Here is a 23,074-nt window from a genome sequence, read left to right as displayed (position 1 = left end):
AAGATTAGATAAGAAAATCTGAATGTAATACTCCTGGGCCATCACCGAAATCAACTCCCCATAGGCCCATGGCTTCCTTTAGGCAAAAACGAGATTTGAACAAAAAACTCTGCTGGGCCATTGCTATCAGTACCCCTCTTGGCCCATACACCTCCCTTTGCGTGACTGTAACAAAAACAAACGCTGATGGGCCTTCTCCCCTTGGGCTCTTGCGCCCAATTCGCCAGTTACACCACCACATTGCTTTTTTCACCCCTCTGGGCCAAACTCCATAGGCCCTGCGCCCATTTGCTAAATGCACCACTACATTCCATTTACACCCCCCTGAGCCCATATTTTCTTTGTTAGAATTTAGAATTCTTGACTTAATTTTGACATAGTTTTGTAGATGGTAAAGAGCAATAAAAGTCATAATTTTCTCATTGTTTTTTTAGATAATAAAGATAAAAAAACCATTAAAATTTTGTTAGATTTTTAGGTAATAGTGGACATATAAAAAATGCAATAAAAAAAATACTAGCTTCTTAATTAAGTTTTAGGCTAGTTTAATTTTGACTTTTAATTGATTTTCCACTTCAAAAAGCTTATAAAAATAGTAGATTTTTTAGGTTGATTTTGATATTAATCCTTTGAATTCTCCTTCATAAAAATGCCATAAAAAATAGTAGTTTTTAGTTTCATTTTTGTACTAATACTCGAATTGTTTCTTCATTTTTGTACCATTTCCATGCTAGTTTTTGTATAATTGTTGTGTAATTTTGTTACTTGTTTTTGGCCATATTTTTGGCGCACTTTGTTAATACTATTTTAATGCTTCTTTTAGAATCTATCCCATGTTAACACTAGGACTTATACTTGTATAGACAACTTAGATTAGGATTTAGAAATAGTTCCCCGTTGCATTCTCTTTTCTTTTCAACTTTTAAAATACTTAATAAAAGGAAGATGCGAATCACATCAAGAAAGTGATAGAGAAATGAGTGGGATTCATTCCCTAATCTGTTTCTCAATCGCTTAGTGGCATAGAAACGAGTGGGATTCATTCCCTAATCTGTTTCTCGGTCACTACTTAATGGGAGAGAAGTGAGTGAGATTCATTCCCTAATCTGTTTCTCAAACATTAATTAATGGGAGAGAAATGAGTGGGATTCATTCCCTAATCTGTTTCTCAAACATTAGATAATGGGATAGAAGTGAGTGGGATTCATTCCCTAATCTTCTTCTCGATCATTATACACTTCTATGTGATTCAAATCGCAAACAACTTCCCCTTAAAAAATACCCAACCAAAAACACTTAAAACACCTAACAGTGGTTCAAATTAAAGCAAAGTAGAGAAAATGGTGAGTGGCCCGGTATTGGGAACTGTTCACCACTCATCTACCCTAAAAGACACAAACCAATCTCTCTCTTTCTTCTTTCTAAGGGCATTGTTATTTCCGCTCGAACGCATCGACTCCCGTTCCTGGATTCTCTGGTCGCAAGACCCTGTTCCTTCCTTTGTTAGGTTTTCTGATATTCCTTTCCCTTATGGGATAAATATATTGGTGGCGACTCTGTTCATTTTTCGCGAGCGTGCGACAACTGTTGGCGCCTACTTATAAGCTTGTTACTTAAGTTTTGGTGTCCATGCTAGTTAAGGTTATGGATTTTCTTATATTCTCTAACTGATCAAGTTTCCTTAAAAGTAGGGGTGGGAATTGGTCATGGCGACTAATAGGAGCCTATAGCCTAGTCTACACAGGCTCAGTCCAGGCCAGTTTTTTTTAAATAGAAAAGGCCTAGGATTTTTTATAAGCCTCTTTAGTTAAAAAGATTAGGTCACAGACCATAAAAAAGCCTTTTAAGCCTATAAGGCCGAACTATTTAAAAAAATAAGAATAAATTTATTATTATCATTATATTTTATTTGTACTTTAAAATAAAATACAAAATAAATCTTAGTTTTCTTGAAGAACATATGAAGATAAGCTGAAAAAAGATTATGAACAATGCCATTAGTTGTTTTCTTAAGTTCTCTTAAACAAATAGTATCGCCAAACTTATGTTAATAGGTAAACTTGAATAAGTAAATGAAAATAAGAATTTAGTCACATTGATATTTTAATTTGTTAGTTTATTTAAACATTAGTTGATTTTCTTATTTATAAATGTTCAAATAAAATTGGCTTTTATGTAGGCTAATAGGCAAACAAGCCTTCAAAAAGGTCAGGCTCAGGCTTAAAAATGAGCCTATGATAGGCCACGGGCCAAGCTCTGGCTTTATAATTTTTAGCAAGCCAGGCTAAGGCTTGGCAAAGCCTAACTCGGCTCATCCTATTCCCACCCTTAAAAGAAGTTTTTTTTGGGATTAGGTATTTTGGTGTGAAAATGAAATTGTAGTATAATTCGTGTCAACAAAAAACTTATAAATGATGATAGAAATTATCGATGTACAAAGATTATTTTAACTTCTACGAAGCAAAGGTGATCAAACTTGCGGTTATGTAAATGAAACACATAAAGTAAAAGGGAGTGTGCGTAGCACAATTGATTTGGTTGTGCGAATAATTGTAAAACTACTTGAACTAAACTAATGTTGGAAAATTCTAACTAAAGAAAAGATTAAATCGCCTTTCAAATTATTTCCCCTTTTCATGTGGTCAATATTCTTGAACCTGATAAGCAGTCGCCGTTAGAGTTATAATAATGGGTCTTCTTATGTTACGACTATTTTACAAAATAATTACACGTGATATGTCGTCACATAAATTACTTTGTCTAATTACAACCCCCCAAATTTTTGGACCCAGTCACAACTGACAAAAGTTTTATGAACTCCAAACATAAGCATGCGAGGGGGGGGGGGGGGAGGGTAAGAAGCAGAATAATATAATCAACATAAAAAAAGAGAGAGAAGGGATAAAGAGATCCCACTAGAGAGTTATACTAGTTCAGCCTAACAATTTGGTCTACTTAAGCCCCAAATAATTTTCTCTTGAGATTTCCACTAAAAACAACCTTGAGGTTTTCATAGGATCATCCCAAAAACTGTTCACAATAACTTGAACTTTTGCACAACATCAACCTACTTGTTGGTGTAAGCCCTAAAGGCCAATAGTTTTTATATTGAACTTGATACTTGTATCAAACTATCTATTAATAATATAAAGACATTTTTTGTTTCGTTTGTTTTCTCAAAATAATAAAGTGCATATAATAGCTAGTCCATTTAATGAAACATTAAGTGTTATTTAATCATGGGATCATATTAAACATAAGGGCATTATTCTTAAAGTATCATTAGTCGAACTTTATTTTGAAGTTGGATAACATTAAGGGATTAGGACTATTATGTGGATAAACTGATGATCACTTATCATGGATCATGTATAAAGAGTTAGCAAGTCTTCACATAAGTATCAATACTAAGAATACTACCTATACTAGATTTACCCGCTATGAAAATACTACATAAAATGTTATGCAAGTGTCATAAGTTATTCTCATGGTGATAGTGGTGTATACAACCCTATGACCTAAAACCAATATGGATCCTAGATGTGGAGCCGAGTACTTTATTTCTAATCAAACATTGGTTGTAATAGGATAAACATAAAGATTAATGATAGGTACACCACAAATCTTGTTGAGGAACATTAGTAACATAGATGAAATTTTCTCATCTTACGTAACACAATAAATGTTTAAGGGTCCCATATTGAACTGGACAAGGGTGACAAAGTATATGAGTTGTATTCAATATAGAAATAAGGTAAAAGGGTAATTATAAACAAAAGTATCATCACATAAAGGTCACATCACATGACATTTTCATGGCATATGTAACAATGACGTGTTACTAGATACCGCTTAATGTTTATTATTTCAAATGTGTGATTGGATATAATTGTCAATGTCACGAGAATCTACATGATCATACACATAAATCCAAATTTAGGGGAGAAAATAAATAAGTGAAGCTTATTCGATTGCATGGTCTTGTAGTGCAGTAATGTTAATTAGAGAAATGCAGTACACCATAATGTACAAGGTACTTAAGTGAAATATGTAGCACCATAAGCTACGTTGTACTTAAGCAAAATATTAAACACTGTAAGATGTGTTACACTTAAGTAAAATACAGTACACCGTAAGGTACAATGTGCTTACTAGGATTGTTTAGCTTGCAGCCCACACAAGTGGTTCTATAAATAGAACCCCTATGTTGAAGTATTTTTTCTTGTCCAAATTCAATTTGTGAAATCATAGTTGCACCCATACATGCACTCTCTCTATCTCTCTATATCTCTCTCAGACACTCTCTCAAATACTTTATTCTTAGCAGTTAGCACTAAGATTGAAGGCATTATGTTCATGTGGACTGAATAGAGGCAGTATTCTTCGTTCAACGCTAGTGATGATTCTCTCGATTATGCATCAATGATTAATTTCCACAAGAGGTAAATATTATACAATTGATCATGTCTATTAATAAGGACCAGTTCAGGGAAATTTTTGTTTTCCACTGAATTTTGTATCCCGATTTCCCTTCAGTAGTATCAGAGCCACTTACAAAACCATGTCTCAGATAACTGTTTGTTTTTATGCTTTCTGTGTTAATTCAATCAAAACATATATAATGAATTAACTAGTAATATGGAAATTAAATATTGGAATCATATTTTGTATAATTAGGATGCTAACAATGCTTTGGAATCTGATGTTTATATGGTAAAAGAGTGACAATTCAACCATTCATAAGTGATACAAACACAATTGATAAATTTATATATGATATACATAATTCTGGCGTGACATCAGTGTATTTGATATATTATTTTGTTTCTTCCAATCAATTATTATAATGGTTATTATTCATTTGAATGATCAATATTCATTCTACCTCAAAATGCAACTGTTGTGTGGTGAAGGAATGACATTTCAATCTGTCGTATTAAATAATTGATCATCATTAAGTTTTTTTATATTATATGAACGTGTTGCATTAGAGTTTACGAAGACATAAGATTAGTGATATCATGATTTATACAATTAACATTTATAACGATGCAAGAGTTGTGCCTTAAGGATTTGCAAAAAGCATCAAATGTTAATTGCAAAAAATAACACCGATTTAAAGTGATTTGTTCAAAGTGGCCAGGCAGCGGAACCCCCTACTAACTCTACGTAGTGTGATCAATTGCCAAAATTTATTTTAGTTATTTAATTAATGTAATTTAATAATAATAATAATAATAATAATAAGCAAGTTGGGGATTCACAAAGATGTCCATAATGTCCAGCTGGTTGAAGACAAGACAGTGTCCCCCTCGGGGCCCAAAGGTTCCTTTCTTCCAAGGGACACTAAAGGTGGTGATGTAGCAATGGGAAAGGGTGAATCTAAAGCTCCCCAACCGGAATGTGCCATTAAAAAGGAGGCATATATGGAGGAGGATTGATGGTTTGGTTTTTCCGGTGATTTTCCATGGCTTATGGGGGGTTTTGTTGTATTTATTTGCCCATATGGTTTTTTTTTGTAAACTTTTAAGACAACGACGCTCCTTAGGGCGTCTTTTGCATTGATTGCCTTTATCTTTACTTTTCTTCCTCGCGTAGCTATCATGTGTGATTGTGTTGGACCTCGTTTGAGATGACTTGTTAGTACTATCCTCTTGTGAGATCAAATGTATAATCAATGCTTCTTTCTACCAAGGGAACAATAAGGATTTATATGGAATTTAGTGCTTGGTCGCCTCTATGGCCGGCAAGGATCCCTCTTAAGGATCCAACATTTTGTTTGCCTTTTATAGCAACAAGGATCCCTCTAAGGGATCCAACATTTTGATCCCCTCTTAGGGAGACAAGGATCCCTGTTAAGGTTCCAACATTTTAGTCATCTCTTAGGGCAGAAAGGATCTCTCTTAAGGATCCAACATCTTGATTTCCTCTTAGAGCGACAAGGATCCCTCTTGGGGATCCATAATTTTGACCGCCTCTTAAGGCGGAAAGGACCCCTCTTTGGGATATGGTATTTTGACCGCCTCTTAGAGCGGCAATGACCCCTCTTGGGGATCCAACATTTTGATCATCTCTTAGGGTGGCAAGGACCCCTCTTAAGGATCCAATATTTTGATCGCCTCATAGGGCAGCAAGGATCCCTCTTTGGGATCCAACATTTTTATTTCTTTTTAGGGAAACAAGGATCCCTCTGGGGGATCGAGCGTTTTAATCGCTTCTTTGGTCAGAAAAGATCCCTCTAAGGGATCCAATATTTTGATCACCTATTAGGGCGGCAAGGATCTCTATTAGAGATTTCTGTCGCGGTAAAGCAGCAAATAAAAGATTGGAAGTATTTCGGGTTTTATCGTATCCGCAGGGATCGGTGAGAGGTAAAGAATGTTCAAAAGTTTCTACATTTCTGAGCCTGGGTTGAATGGTTTAATGCTTAAATTGCAAAAAGAAAATTATGAACAAGAAAAAAATGCATTCTTTGAGTAAAAGAGAACTCGTCGGGATTGAATTATATCTACTCGTCAAATATTTAAAATTATTACTCAATTTCACTCAACCTAAATTACTCGTCAATGTCACCACGTCTCACTCACAATAAAGGTTATGTCTAACACAAAGTTGAGACATTAACCGTTTTGATCTCATCGACGATGTCTTGCGTAACTCAATCAATACAGAGGCATTAAGAGTCGCTACCCATTGTGATTACTAAGCCTAAATCTATGTCCAGAGTCTAGAACCTACCAAATATTCATCCAAGAACAAGATTTGAGAAGTTTATGTCTAAAGGAACTCAAACCCAAGCACAAAGCAAAAACAAGGATAAACATCAATATTGATTTGTAAACTAGATTTTATACAATGCCGTGAGCAATAAATATACATAAGATTCTAGTAGACTTACATTAAAACCCCAACAAAATAGAGTTTACAAAAAGAGAAAAAAGATAAACCGACACTTCTCAAGTTGTCAGGACGAGGGGCCTCATTAAAATTTATAAAGTTGAGCACTTCTTAAGTAGTCATCAACATACATAAAACATATCTCCTTCAACCCAAGCTCTCGACTTAAATGGGTCACATGAGATCCATGCGAAGTAACTCTAAAATTTTTTATGTGGAAAGATATTGTTGCTTCTTGTGAAGCATCTTGGTCTGTTTTCCAATATGAAAGTCTCCATAATGTGGCTTGTAGTTTCCTCCTTAACTTTCCAGATCTGTTGGACATGATCATTCTTGGTGTTTGCTTGGTTGGTTGTTGTTTGTGAGGATAATAGGGTCTACCATGCAGTTTGTAGCAGAAGGGTCAAATATGCCCAAAATTTCCATAGTAGTGACATCTTCAAAAAGGTTTTCTGAAAGGACTTCTGCATTAAAAATAACGTCTAGTAGGTTTCTTTGACACATAGTCAGTCATCTAGAATTCTGTTTTCTATTCAGAAGGAACACATTTATTTTCTTCATTCATAAAAATGTAATGAAAACCAATACCTTTTATATCTCTAGCCATTTTTCCTACACCAGGGATTTCATTAATAATCTCATATCTATAGTTCAACATGAAAATTGACTTGGTAATGCCATCAATCTTAGAGTTCAGAAGAGTGACTTCTTCCCTTAGGTGAGTAATGATTTTGGTGAGGTTAGATTTCTCTTAAAGTAAGATAGTTGTTGTTCCTTTTGATATGCAGTGTTAGGTAAAACAACATAGTACAAGATGTATTTTGATGAATTTGCAACATGTGGGATAAGATGTTCCAGCATGTGTGCAACATCTGTCCTCAGCCTGGAAGACAGATTCAGTGAGTAAATCTGAGCGCATTTTTGATTGATTCAAGAAAGATTTCTCATTTATGTTTTGTATCTATTAGCACTATGAAGTTAAGGAAGATTGGCTAAAAGATTTTACACAACCTTATCAAATCTAAGAAGATTTAAATTGTTTTTAAATCATATATTTTTTGACAAGCAAATTAAATATTCATCAAAAACAAATCTGCGTCAAATTAAATCTTAGGAAGACTTGCAGATGGAGCGCTATTTATAGAAACTCATTCCTAACAATAAAATAACTCAAGTATTGATGATCTATTGTGATAGGGTTTTTCTCTTGAGTCTTCTACTCTTGTTGTTTATTGTAAACCTCCAAAAAAGCCTAACCTAAATATTCAAGGCATAAAGGTTTATTGTTAGTTGAGTTGTAAATCAACATCTTTAATTTGTTGAAAGCCTTTATCACTAGGGTTAGTGATTGAGAGAAAGTGAGAGAGGTTCTCACATTTAAGAGGAGTCCTAAATAGAAAGACATAGGTAGTATTTGGAAGAAGACATTAAATAAGGGTTGTTCATCTAAGACTAATTAAACTAATACTATTAAGAGTGGATTTTCTTTCTTAGGTTGAAAGCCCTCCAGGCGTAGGTGATGTTACATCGAATAAGGTTACCAATTTTTTTGTGTTATTTATTGCTTTCTCTTTAAAATTCTTAGTTTGTTATAAACTGTCTTTTGTGGTATACGTTTTCCCAAACATCATGCCTGACATCTGTCCTTGCACTTGAAAAATATTTCAATAGTTTCTCATCAGACATGCATTCTTCTTTCCATTTGACATACAATGATCTTTAAGCTTCAGCATTATATTCATATAAAATTTCTTCCTTACTGGATTCTCCATTATTTTGATCATTTGTCTTGTACCCTAAGTGAGCATTGAATGCAATTACACTGTTAGCCTTTTTTTCATCACTCATCTCTTCCAATTCTTCATTTGAAATTGTAGCAGTTAATCCCTTCTTTTTCTTTCTAAGGAAGTTGCTACATTATACCTGGATGTGTCCAAAATCTTCTCATTCATGAAATTGTAGTCCTTTGTTCATATTATCTCCTTCTTTGATCCTGCACTAGGAGTTGAAGCCTCTTGAGTTGTCAGGAACTTTTCCTTTCACATTTGGCATGACATTGTTCCTAGATCATTTGTCTAGTATTATCATTACATTGCCAAACCTTTTTGCAAGTAATGTAATAGAGTTGGACAATTTCTCATAAGTATCCTCTACTTATTGCTCCTTGTCTTCTTCCACATCATATTTGAAAGGAACTCCTTTGCTTTTCGTTTTAGTTTTGTAATTGATAGCCATTTCAACAAGTCAGCAATGTGCCAATAAGTTCACCCACTTTGATCAAACATATGTCCCGAGCTTCTTTAATAGTAGTAAATTTCATGTCAAACTTCTTTGGAAGAGATTTAAGGATTTTTCTTGTCAATTTTTCTTCCAACATTTTTTCACCAAGAGCAAATGAGTTGTTTGCTATTTCATGAACATGGACATAAAAGTCAGTTATGGTTACATCTTCCTTCATTATCAGGTTATCAAAGTTGGTGTTCAGAAGTTAAAGTCTTGACATATGAACTTTTGAGGTTCCTTCATGCGTAGTTTTGAGAATCTCCCAAGCTTCTTTGCCTTTAGTACATGTGTTGATAAGACTAAAGACATTTTTCTCAACTCCTTTGAATATCGATTTAAGAGCACGAGAATTTCCATGAGATTCATCATCTTCATCATTGGACCAATCTGCTTTTGGTTTCAAGGAGTAAGTACCATCTTGAGCAGTAACCATTGGATATGTCCATTCTTTGATGAATATTGCCTTCTATGTTTTATTGTCCATGGATTTGATAAAACCTATCATGCAAGCTTTTCAATAGTCATAGTTGGTGCCATCTAGAATAGGTGGCCGGTTAACAAATCCTCCTTATTTACATTTATCCATTTGAACATAACTTATAAATTCTCTGGAGCTCACCCAAACAGAACATGGTGCCTGTTGGAGCGGTAAAGCGGCAAACAACTATTGAAAGTATATTGGAGTACTTTTAGTTTATCGTTTCCACAGGGATTGGTGCAATATCACCGTCGTTCTATAGTTTATGTTGTCTTGAGTTAAAGTTACTTTGGGTTTGGTTTGGTAAAAGATCATTCACAAATTTAATAGCAAAGATTAAAATTAGGAAAGTTCTAAGTTTAAAGAAAAGTATCAAGACTTGATTAAATCGACCTAAAATTGTATGTCTTCCTACAAACATGCGTATGAATTCGTTATTAACCAATACTTCACGTATCGTCGTCTATATCGTTCGTTTCCGCAACGTTATAGCAAGATTTACCTTATTGTTCAACCAACGATTTCTCAACCGATTGAACAATACAAATAACATTTATAAACCGATACAAAGTTATTATCATCCATTAATTCTATGTCTAGACTTAATGTTTGATAGATGATAGAGTTAGATCAAGATTAAAATATTGTATTTCACAAACATTTAAACCATAGAAATTCAAGAATAAACAAACTAGATCATCTATATTGATTAATAACTTGTTCATACACAATATTCATAAGAAAAACATACAAAAGGTAAGGAAGACTACATCAAAGCCTTGACACCAAAAGTGTTTAGCTATCCATTGACATGGTAGCTTGCACAAGAAGGAAGGAAGGAAGAATAGCAAGCATCAACGGTGATTTCTCGACGATCAATGCTCCAATTCTTCGATTATATGTTGAAATACTGAAATTAGGGTTTCTTAGCTCTCAAAATGATGTAACATCTCTCAAAAACAGAACTATCCCTTAAATACAAAATTCAGATTCTGTCCAGCGCGCGTCGCACACTGTAGCTCGCGTCGCGTGCTGTAGCTCGCGTCGCGCGCTGTAGCTCGCGTCGCGCCCCCTTCATTAATGATCAAACCGCCCTAAAGTGCGCATCGCGCCCTCCTTTGTCGCGACGCGCGGATGCCACTGGATTTTGAACATTATTTTTCCTTTCAGCGCGCGGCGCGCGCTCTAGCTCGCGACGTGCCCTTGAGCATGACTTTGAAACTTTGCCTTTGCAATACTTTCCTCAATCCAAGCCTCAAGTTCCATCCACAAAAGACAACCTGGACAAAAATCACTTGAAAATAGATTAACAGAAAACGAAAGCTAAATTAACTAAAATACTATTATTTACTTCAAAATAAACGGGGATCCAAGAGTATGCGATAAAAATATTCGAAAGGTACCAAATACAAGAGAAAATATTAACATAATTTGACACCTAACAACTCTCCCCAACTTAAAACCTTGTTTGTCCTCAAACAAAAAACATGATAAATTACAAGGAACATAAAACAACCACAAGATCATAAATTAAAACAAGAACAAATGGGTGGTTCAAATTCCAAAAGCACACAATAGCAACATCTTACCCTTACCATAATAACACCATGATTAAGATACTAGTCCTATATACAAATTCTATGTCAACAATTCCTAAAGCAAAAGAAGTTCAAGAATGAATCACAACCTACACACTTCTCTTGTAAGAGAACACAAATGAGGATCCTAACACTCACACAACAATGACGCCAACATCCAGAATTAATTATGCATTCATCTAAGCACGAATATTCAAAAAGCGTAAAAGCATGAATCACAAAGGACTTTAAGGTTGTAGTTTGGCTTGGTTAACAAGGAAGTGTCATTTCTCACGGCCATTGAAACGAAAGTGTCAATACCTAAGAGAGCATTCAATTTCACAATTCAATCCACACATCCTTACCAACCAATCTCATTCTTTTATTGCTCAAGAGGTCATCTTGCACTTTATATTCACAAAGCTCTTAGCTTTTATTCTACATTTTTTTCTTTTCTTTTTTTTTTCTTTTTCACTCTTGAGCAATCAATTATTTTCTTCTCCATACCAATACATCTTCTTTTTTTTTTATTATTCTCCGGAACTTGAATATCACCATCACATAATTAAGAATGCTCCCTATTCTAAGGCAAAAAGGAATCAATCCTAACCACATTTCATGGTAGCTATTCAAGGTTAAAAGAAAGTCATCAAGATTCAAATCAAAAATCGGCAATGATATACAATTGACAATAAGGAAATGATACCGATTGAATCTTGGCAAAACGGCTCTAAGTGGTTAGCAAATACTCACACACTCACCGGGTAGGTTATTTTTGGTAGAGAAGTTATACTCGTAATGCGAAACAAAACGCCTTGATCACTTTCATACTTTACACAATTAAATAAAAAGGCACGATTAAACATAATAAACACGAGTTAAACGCACATTGTTGGTAACCACAAAATAATATATATACAATGGAAAGTCTCCTCACACAAAATATTAGCACTAAAGTGATTCAAATTTGAACTATTTTTACCAAAGAAAATGTTACATCTAATTTGTACAACTAAAAGCATCAAAATCATGGTATCTTAAAGAAACGGTAAAAATGTACCTTGTACGTACTAATTTCACACTATATCATCACCACCCCATTTGGTTGTTACAACTCACTTTCATCAAGGAAGCAATTCAACATGTTCCTTTTAATTCAACATTTGGACAACTTATTTTTATCATATATAAACCAGAAAATAAAATAAAATGCAAATTTAAAAACTTAAAGAAAACTTAAACTTAATAACCAAAACACCCAAAAAGGTGTAAAATATCCAAAAAGGCTTAAACTTAGCCTAAAATCACCAAAATATCCAAACTACCTCATCCTTAAAAGGATGGCACAAAAGATTCTAAAAATAAAAACTATGCGAGAATAAAATAAAACTGAAATATATAAATACTACAAATACAGCTCACTCCTCCTCGGAATCATCATGACCATGATCAGCTCCCCCCTGAGAACCTGGCATGTCCTCAGGCCAACGAGCATAAGCCGCCACATCCTCTCTGGAACCAACAGGCTGCTGCAAAGACAGATGCTAAATAGAATCCTAAATAAACATGAAAGCTCTCTGATGAGCCATGTGCATCTGCCAGTTCCAGTCACCAGCCTGACCTAACTGCGGCATAGCAGGCGGAGCCACAGCAACGGGAACAGCCTCAGCAGCAGGAGCACCACCTACAGGAACATGATCTGAAGAACAAAACCTGTTAGCAAAAGCATCATCAATAACTCCATCCATGGGAAGCAATCCCCCAGATGGAAATCTCACACCTGCCTTCCTGCACGAACCCATAATCAGGCCGGGAAAAATCAACCTGCACTTGGCGCTATCACCATAACTAGTACCATTAAGCGCAACCCTCTTCAACTCATTTGCCACTATCCTGGAAATGTCTACCTCCTCACCCATCAGAATACAATACACCAGACCAGCAGTGTCCATAGTGATAGTAGTGGTGTGACTTCGTGGCCTTAAATTAAAAAGGACCACGGAAGTCACCAACTGAGCACCAAAAGTAAGATTACGACGGGTGAAGGTCTTCGGATGGCCGGTGGTCGTCAAATCATAAGTACACCCTGGTTGGCACAACTTCTCCCTCATTGCCTCGGCATCCCAATTTCCTCGATTCAACCGAGGATGATACTTACACTCTTCCGTCAAGGCAAGAGGATCATCCAGAAAATCAAAAATAGCATCCTTTGAAAAGTCAATTTCCTTCCCTCGTACCAACGTCTTAAACGGGAAAGGCTCAGAAGAACTCCATCCACCTGAAGGCAATGCGTTAGCATAAAATTCTCCAAGGATTTCTACCTGATAGAACTTGCCCGGCTCATATAACTTGTCCTAGCAAGTGTCACTCAAATAGCTCCAAGCAGCTGAATAATTTCCTCCCTCACTAGGTACCACCGTCCTCTCGGGCCAAACCGTGTGTCCTTTTAGGTCCTCATACCTAGCCTCCTGCTCAGGACCACGGAACCGTGTGTGATCATATCGCGCTTGGGAACCAGAGGATTCACTGGTAGCACCTCTCTTCTTTTTTCGTCGGAGGAGCCATCTGCACAACAATAACGAGACACACAAAAAATCCGGTCCAAACGGTCAGCACAAAATTACTAACAGTTACAACACTTTTAATTACCAATGAGAACCGCAAAACAGAACCATGTGCAACTGAACAGAATCAAAACTTAAAAAAAGAGCAGAACAGCACGTGACGCGCAACCTAGCTCGCGACGCAAGCTCTGCGAAACTTAGAAAAACAACACTGCAACCATGGTTGCAGCAACACCCAACAATTAACAACAGTAAAAACAGCATCTATACACTACAACTATCCTATTATTGTCTCTAATCAACTCTATTTACAACATTCAATACACAAATCCTAGTTAACTAAATCTAAATCTATAACAACCTAAAACCATTAAAGCATACAGAAAGAAGAAGAAGAGAAAGCTTACCTTGGAGATGAAGAAGATGATGAAGATTAGATGATGATGGGATGAAGATGGGATGAAGATTTGAGAGAAGAAGAAACACTTTTGAAATTTTAGGGAAAAAGAGGCAAAATGCCTCTAAACCCTAACTAAAACGTAAAAGGGAAGGGGGATGGGTCGGGTCCCATTTTGGGCCCAACCCAAATATTATTTTTTTAAAATTTTTGTTCAGCGCGTGTCGCGCGTTCTTAGGCCGCGACGTGCGTTCACCACTGCCCAGATTTTTTACTTTTAAGGAACAGCGCGCGTTGCGCGCTTGAGGGTGCGTCGGGAGCTACACCAGAACAGCAAAAATTTACTTTGCACCAGCACGCGTAACTTTACCGGTAGGCCATTTTTGGCTCGACATTAACACAAAACACAAAAACAATAAAAAAAAACATAAAACAAGTAGAATACTTACAAATTGGGGTGCATCCACATTAGCGCTTTGTTTAACATCGGTCAGCTCAACGGTCAAAGGTGATATCAAGGATCACCCAGAGCAAGAACACTTGTTTCCCGATTAAATTCACTTCCACGATATACCTTCAACCTCTGACCATTCACCGTCCACTCTTCCTTCGTTTGTGGATCCTCTACCACTATAGCACCATAATTCTTCACCTCTTTGACTAAAAATGGCCCGGACCACTTTGATTTCAACTTTCCCAGAAAAAGCTTCAACCGGGAATTGAAAAGAAGCACAAGCTGCCCGACCTTAAAGTCTTTCAATCGAATCTTACTATCGTGATAGAATTTGACTTTTTCCTTGTAAATCGTTTTAGAATGATAGGCATGCAACCTCAACTCATCCAACTCATGAAGTTGGACTTTTCTCTTTTCACCACACGATTTAGGATCAAAATTCAACAGTTTTCAAAGCCTAAAAGGCTTTATGCTCTAATTCCACCGGAAGGTGGCAAATTTTTTCGTACACAATTTGAAACGGTATGAGACCAATCAGGGTTCTAAAAGCGGTCCGATAGGCCCACAATGCTTCATCTAGCTTAAGCAACCAATCTTTTCTAGAGTTAGAAACTGTTTTCTCAAGAATTCTCTTAATCTCACGATTCGATACCTCGGCCTGACCATTCGTTTGCGGATGGTATGGAGTAGCAACCTTGTGCTTGACTCCATATTGCTCCAACACTTTTTCAAGTGGAGCATTGCAAAAATGCGATCCGCCATCACTTATCAACACACGAGGCGTACCGAAACGCACAAAAATATTCTTTTTCAAAAACTTGATCACAATTTTGCCGTCGGCTTTAGGTGAAGTAATTGCTTCCACCCACTTTGACACATAGTCGACCGCGACCAAAATGTACTCATTTGACAAAGAGGATGGAAATGGCCCGACAAAGTCAATCCCCCAACAATCAAACACTTCCACTGATCGCACTCAATCACACTATGTTTCTAGCTCGAATATCACATGTTTTCCTTAGTTTTTATCATCATTTTCTCGTATTATGCTTGTATTTCCTTTGTTTTCAGGATTCTTGACCTTTCGGAGCCTTTAGTGAAGAAACGAGCCAAAACGCCAAGAAAATAGGGTTTTTCAAGAAGATTTGTACTTATGGCGTTCAGCACCGCGCCGGCCATAGAGGACGTCGTGACGTGGCCCACTCCATGATGGAGCCAACTGCCACGATCACGCGATCCCGTAAGTTACTCAGCACCGCGACCGCGACTTTCACAAAGTGGTTCTTGCTCAGAAGGAGTTGAGGGGCATTCCTTTCCTTACGCACTTCCAGAACTCATTATATATAGTTTTTTCATTTACATTTTCGTTTTCCATCCAAGCTTAGTACAAACTTAAGTCATATACTCTCAGTTTCTGTAAAGTAGTAACCTCTTCACATCGGGGAGTTACTACAATGTAGATTGAGTTGTAATCGAGTCTTGGAGCACTTTGGATGAAGTTTATCAAACCAGCTTTCACTTTGTATCAGATTCAAACCTCCGATCGGAGTAAGGTTTCAATTTAATTGCTTTATTAATCTTCTTGCTCTTACCATAGTCTACATGCTTTATAGACTCTAAATGCTCTTACCATAGTCTACACGATTTATAGACTCACACCCTTTTAATTACTTGCACTTATCATAGTCTACATGTGTTATAGACTCGCACTTATTATGTCTGGCTAAACTATAAAGGTTTGAATGTAATGATTGTCATCATGATTATGTTCCAAATGTCATGTTAGTGAAAATACTCTAGGGATGTTTTGCTTTTAACTTAAGTCAATTTGTGTTTAAATGTTTATTGGGTAAGATCGAAAGCCGTCCATATCAAAGATATGACTTGATTATTATTTAACCAAACAAAAGAAGCGAAAGCGATTTGGTTGGTTAAATAGGAATAATTAACTCTTTTTAGAAATCGATTTTCAAACTATTTTCGGACGCGTTTGTAGGTTTGAAATCTGACTCTTGGTCAAAAACCAAGAGTCTCTTTAAGTTAATCTTTCCAAGTCAAAATTATTTTTCTGTTAAGCCAAAACTAGCAATTTCTTAAAAATAGATTTACCTCTTTAATGCGGAAGGCACCCTTTATATGTGACAATAAAGGAAGTTAAATTAAAGAGTAAATTCGGTTATTGGTAGCCAAAAGCTACAAGTTCCTGTTAAATTGATTCTTTGCTACGAATTGAAAACACTGCCCCATGTGTTGTTTCATTTATGCATGTCTGGATCATAGTCTGATTTCATGATTTACATTCCAACCTGTCGCTTAAACTGTTATTCACTTCGCTCACTTACCTTGGTGCACTGCACTCACAACAATATTCTTGTTCACCTTAGATAAGCACCTTAGCAATAGAGTTGATAGATTGACGATTGGTCTCTGTGGTTCGATAATCTTATATATTACTTTGATAGGCTGTGCACTTGCAGTTCTATATTTAGGCAATATGTTACAGACCGATCAAGTTTTTGGCGCCGTTGTCGGGGACCAACTTCGTCAAATTTCGTACCCTATTGTTATCCCGTTTAGACTAAGGCTATTCTAGCCGGTAGATGCGTAGAAATCGTAGCACCGGTAACCTATTAAACCCTTTAGTGGAACCCGAACGTCACGCCCGAGCACGTCTGTTTATCCTTAAGTTAAGGAAAGCTATGGCTGAAGACCGTAACCAAAGACCGCTTAAAGAGTTTGTTCAACCATCTAATGAGTAGCCCAGTTCTAGTATCGTAAACCCCGCTATAACAACCAACAATTTCGAACTTAAGCCCTCATTACTTCAACTAGTTCAACAAAACCAATTCGCTGGTCTCACTACAGAGAACCCGAATCAACACCTAAAAGTGTTTATCCAGTTAGCTGATACCCTTAAGGCAAATGGAGCCACACCCGAAGCCATCTGCTTAAGATGGTTTCCTTTCTCCCTTAGAGGTAAAGCCCATGACTGGTTAGACGCCCTTCTAGCCAACTCAATAACGACATGGGAAGACCTTAGGAGAGCTTTTCTTGCAAGATATTTCCCACCAAATAAGACCGCTGTCCTTAGGAACCTGATCACCAGTTTCACTCAAAACCAAGGCGAATCACTTTTTGATGTCTGAGAAAGATATAAAGAACTTTTGAGAGCTTGTCCGCACCATGGCCTAGAGCAATGGATAATCATACACACCTTTTATAATGGACTCCATTACAACACGAAGATGTCTATTGACGCTGCCGCTGGTGGAGCGTTAATGAACAAACCTTATCTCGACGCTTGTGCCCTGATCGAGGACATGGCCCAAAACCACGCCCAGTGGGGAATAGAACGAGCGACGGTAGAGAAAAAGGAGAACCATAGAGGAAAGCATGCGATAAGTTGCATGGACATGATGAATGCTAAGATGGATGCCCTGGCCTTGAAAGTCGAGAACATGTCTCAAAACCCTACCACAGTGGCAGCACTCCAATCGGAGTGCGAGCTCTGTGGAACTCAAGCACATCAAACTATTGACTGTAACCTTTTGAACGACTCTAGCTCAGACCAAGTTAACTATAACCAAGGGAACCCTTTCTCGAATACCTAGAATCCTGGATGGAGGAACCACCGAAATTTCTCTTACAAAAACAACAACCCCATCCAAAATTTCGGATCTTCGAGACCCCAAGGATTCCAAACACAAAAACAAAACCAACCTATGCAAGTTGTGCGACCAAGACCGAAACTTAAAGAAACCATAGACACCTTTATTCAAAATCAAACTTAGCAAAATAAGGAGTTTATGAATCAACACATTCACACAAACGAGTTAGTTACTCATCTAGCAACCAAGTTCGACCAGATGAGGACCCACACCAAAATGCTTGAGACCCAGATTTCACAAGTGGCCCAAACCACATCTGCACAAGTTGTACCTGGAGGACAATTCCCTGGACAAACCCAACCTAATCCCAAAGGAACAACAAATTCTATCACCCTGAGAAGTGAACCGCTTATGAGGGACCTAAAAATCCTAACCTAAGCACATCAGAAAAACCTAAGGAAGATGCTGAACCTAAAGACCAGGTAGAGGAACCAGAGAAACCCGAAAAGCAATCAAAACCAGAGGTAGAGAATCGCACACCACAACCTTACAAGCCACCCATTCCATTTCCACAAAGGTTGAAAAACACCAAAACAGAAAACCGATTCCAAAAGTTCATTAAGGTAATAGAGAAACTCCACATAGAAATCCCTTTTACCGATGCGATAACCCAGATACCATCATATGCTAAGTTCTTGAAGGATATTTTGTCCAACAAACGGCGACTCGACGATTCCAAACCTTTAGAATGTCATTCCATATCCGAGAATAAACTTGCCAAGAAAGACAAAGATCCTGGAAGTTTTTCTATCCCTTGCGTCCTAGGAAATCATATGATAGACAAAGCATTTTTGGACCTAGGAGCAAGCGTAAGTCTGATGCCCTTGACTGTCTGTAAGAGGTTAAAACTAGGAGAGCTTCAACCTACTAAGATGTCATTATAACTAGCCGATAGACCCGTTAAATACCCCATGGGTATTTTAGAAGAGGTACCTGTCAAGATTGGCCAGTTATACATTCCGACCGATTTCATAGTTATGGATATCAAAGAAGATGATGACATCCCGATCCTCCTAGGTACACCATTCCTATCGACTTCCGGAGCAATAATAGATGTTAAGAAAGGGAAGCTGACTTTTGAGGTAGGAGATGAAAAGATCGAGTTCATCCTATTGAAATTTCTAATGGCACCAGTGATAGGAGATGCATGTTATGCCATCGACGTCATTGATGAGTGTGTAAATGAGCTCAACAATTCCTTAATCAGATTACCTTCTACCCCCATTTTAGAGGATGACGGATTTAAGAGTATTGAACCTTACATTGACGACAACCTTTTTGAATGCTTAGCACTTACCCCTGACCCTATGCCGTGCACCAAGAAACCTACCATAGAACTTAAGGAACTACCCAAGAATCTAAGATATGAGTTTTTGGATGAGGAGATGAATCGACCTGTCATAATAAGCGCCACTCTAAACCAAATTGAAACAAACCAACTCTTAGATACCTTGCGGAAATATCCCTCAGCTGTAGGATACAAAGTCTCTGATTTAAAAGGAATAAGCCCGTCCTTATGCATGCATTGGATTATGCTAGAGGAGAATTCGAAACCCTCAAGAGAGCATCAGAGAAGAATAAACCCTATCATGAGCGATGTTGTAAAGAAAGAGGTCCTTAAGTTATTAGAAGCTGGCATCATTTACCAGATTACTTGAGATCAGAGTCACTAACCGGTCACTATACCATGAGTACGTACGAATAAGGGGCTTAATGTGATTGCACCTGAATGAAAAAGGACCTCGTACTAAAAAGAGTCTTAGCATAGTAGGATATTAGGGGTTAGCCTGCATACTTATGAGGCTTATGTTCGCATTCTAGCGTTTACTGTTGATACGATACCCTTAGTTCGGATGGCTAGTGCCTAGCAACACACCCTTACTCGAACTTAGAAGCCCTCTTTGTCCATAACCTGTAAACACCAGAACTTTCCTTCATCTACTTTTAAAGAGTTGTTGCTTGAGGACAAGCAAAGGTCTAAGTGTGGGAGGATTTGATCGCACTGAATCGAACTATGTTAATAGCTCGAATATCACATGTTTTCCTTAGTTTTTATTATCATTTTCTCGTATTATGCTTGTATTTCCTTTGTTTTTAGGATTCTTGACCTTTCGGAGCCTTTAGTGAAGAAACGAGCCAAAACGCCAAGAAAATAGGGTTTTCCAAGAAGATCTGTACTTATGGCGTTCTGCACCGCGCCGACCATAAAGGACACAGTGAAGTGGCTTACTCCATGATGGAGCCAACTACCACGATCACACGATCCCGACAAACTTAAGCCATATACTATCAGTTTCTGTAAAGTAGTAACCTCTTCACATCGGGGAGTTACTACGGTGTAGATTGAGTTGTAATCGAGTCTTGGAGCACTTTGGTTGAAGTTTATCATACCAGCCTTCACTTTGTATCAGATTCAAACCTCCGATTGGAGTAAGGTTTCAATTTAATTGCTTTATTTATCTTCTTGCTCTTACCATAGTCTACATGCTTTATAGACTCTAAATGCTCTTACCATAGTTTACACGATTTATAGACTCGCACCCTTTTAATTACTTGCACTTATCATAGTCTACATGTGTTATAGACTCGCACTTATTATGTATGGCTAAAATATAAAGGTTTGTATGTAATGATTGTCATCATGATTGTGTTCCAAATGTCATGTTAGTGAAAATACTCTGGGGATGTTTTGCTTTTAACTTAAGTCAATTTGTGTTTAAATGTTTATTGGGTAAGATCGAAAGCCGTCCATATCAAAGATATGACTTGATTATTATTTAACCAAACAAAAGAAGCGAAAGCGATTTGGTTGGTTAAATAGGAATAATTAACTCTTTTTAGAAATCGATTTTGAAACTATTTTCGGACGCGTTTGTAGGTTTGAAATCTGACTTTTGGTCAAAAACCAAGAGTCTCTTTAAGTTAATCTTTCCAAGTCAAAATTACTTTTCTGTTAAGCCAAAACTATCAATTTCTTAAAAATAGATTTACCTCTTTAACGCGGAAGGCACCCTTTATATGTGATAATAAAGGAAGTTAAATTAAAGAGTAAATTCGGTTTATGGTAGCCACAAGCTACAAGTTCCTGTTAAATTGATTCTTTGCTACGAATAGAAAACACTACGCCATGAGTCGTTTCATTTATGCATGTCTGGATCATAGTCTGATTTCATGATCTACATTCCAACCTGTCGCTTAAACTTTTATTCACTTTGCTCACTTCCCTTGGTGCACTGCACTCACAACAATATTCTTGTTCACCTTAGATAAGCACCTTAGCAATAGAGTTGATAGATTGACGATTGGTCTCTGTGGTTCGATAATCTTATATATTACTTCTATAGGCTGTGCACTTGTTGTTCTATATTTAGGCGCTATATGTTACAGACCCATCAAGTTTTTGGCGCCGTTGCCGGGGACCAACTTCGTCAAATTTCGTACCCTATTGTTATCCCGTTTAGACTAAGGCTATTCTAGCCAGTAGATGCGTAGAAATCGTAGCACCGGTAACCTATTAAACCCTTTAGTGGAACCCGAACGTTACGCCCGAGCACGTCTGTTTATCCTTAAGTTAAGGAAAGCTATGGCTGAAGACCGTAACCAAAGACCGCTTAAAGAGTTTGCTCAACCATCTAATGAGGAGCTTAGTTCTAGTATCGTAAACCCCGCTATAACAACCAACAATTTCAAACTTAAGCCCTCGTTACTTCAACTAGTTCAACAAAACCAATTCGTTGGTCTCACTACAGAGAACCCGAATCAACACCTAAAAGTGTTTATCTAGTTAGTTGATACCCTTAAGGCAAATGGAGCCACACCCGAAGCCATCCGCTTAAGATTGTTTCCTTTCTCCCTTAGAGGTAAAGCCCATGACTGGTTAGACGCCCTTCTAGCCAACTCAATAACGACTTGGGAAGACCTTAGGAGAGCTTTTCTTGCCAGATATTTCCCACCAAGTAAGACCGCTGTCCTTAGGAACCTGATCACTAGTTTCACTCAAAACCAAGGCGAATCACTTTTTGATGCCTGAGAAAGATATAAAGAACTTTTGAGAGCCTGTCCGCACCATGGCCTAGAGCAATGGTTAATCATACAAACCTTTTATAATGGACTCCATTACAACACGAAGATGAGTATTGACTTTGCCGCTAGCGGAGCGTTAATGAAAAAACCTTATCCCGACGCTTGTGCCATGAGAGAGGACATGGCCCAAAACCACGCCCAGTGGGGAATAGAACGAGCGACGGTAGAGAAAAAGGAGAACCATGGAGGAAAGCATGCGATAAGTTGCATGGACATGATGAATGCTAAGATGGATGCCCTGGCCTTGAAAGTCGAGAACATGTCTCAAAACCCTACCACAGTGGCAGCACTCCAATCGGAGTGCGAGCTCTGTGGAACTCAAGCACATCAAACTATTGACTGTAACCTTTTGAACGACTCTAGCTCAGACCAAGTTAACTATAACCAAGGGAACCCTTTCTCGAATACCTAGAATCCTGGATGGAGGAACCACCGAAATTTCTCTTACAAAAACAACAACCCCATCCAAAATTTCGGATCTTCGAGACCCCAAGGATTCCAAACACAAAAACAAAACCAACCTATGCAAGTTGTGCGACCAAGACCGAAACTTAAAGAGACCATAGACACCTTTATTCAAAATCAAACTTAGCAAAATAAGGAGTTTATGAATCAACACATTCACACAAACGAGTTAGTTACTCATCTAGCAACCAAGTTCGACCAGATGAGG

General features: G+C 37.4%; 2 non-coding genes across 2 annotated transcripts; both read right to left on the bottom strand.

Annotated features, from left to right (window-relative positions):
- Positions 1-17,733: 17,733 nt before the first annotated feature.
- Positions 17,734-17,840, bottom strand: LOC131600873 (small nucleolar RNA R71). Its single transcript, XR_009283477.1, has one exon. It is a non-coding gene; the product is annotated as a small nucleolar RNA R71 (small nucleolar RNA).
- A 4,445-nt stretch (positions 17,841-22,285) lies between these two features.
- Positions 22,286-22,392, bottom strand: LOC131600858 (small nucleolar RNA R71). The gene has a single exon (XR_009283462.1). It is a non-coding gene; the product is annotated as a small nucleolar RNA R71 (small nucleolar RNA).
- Positions 22,393-23,074: the final 682 nt, after the last annotated feature.

This window comes from Vicia villosa, linkage group LG4 (assembly GCF_029867415.1).
Source record: "Vicia villosa cultivar HV-30 ecotype Madison, WI linkage group LG4, Vvil1.0, whole genome shotgun sequence".
Lineage (NCBI taxonomy): Eukaryota > Viridiplantae > Streptophyta > Magnoliopsida > Fabales > Fabaceae > Vicia > Vicia villosa.
The sequence above is the reverse complement of the archived record's forward strand: the minus strand, read 5'-3'. Positions and strand labels throughout refer to the sequence as shown.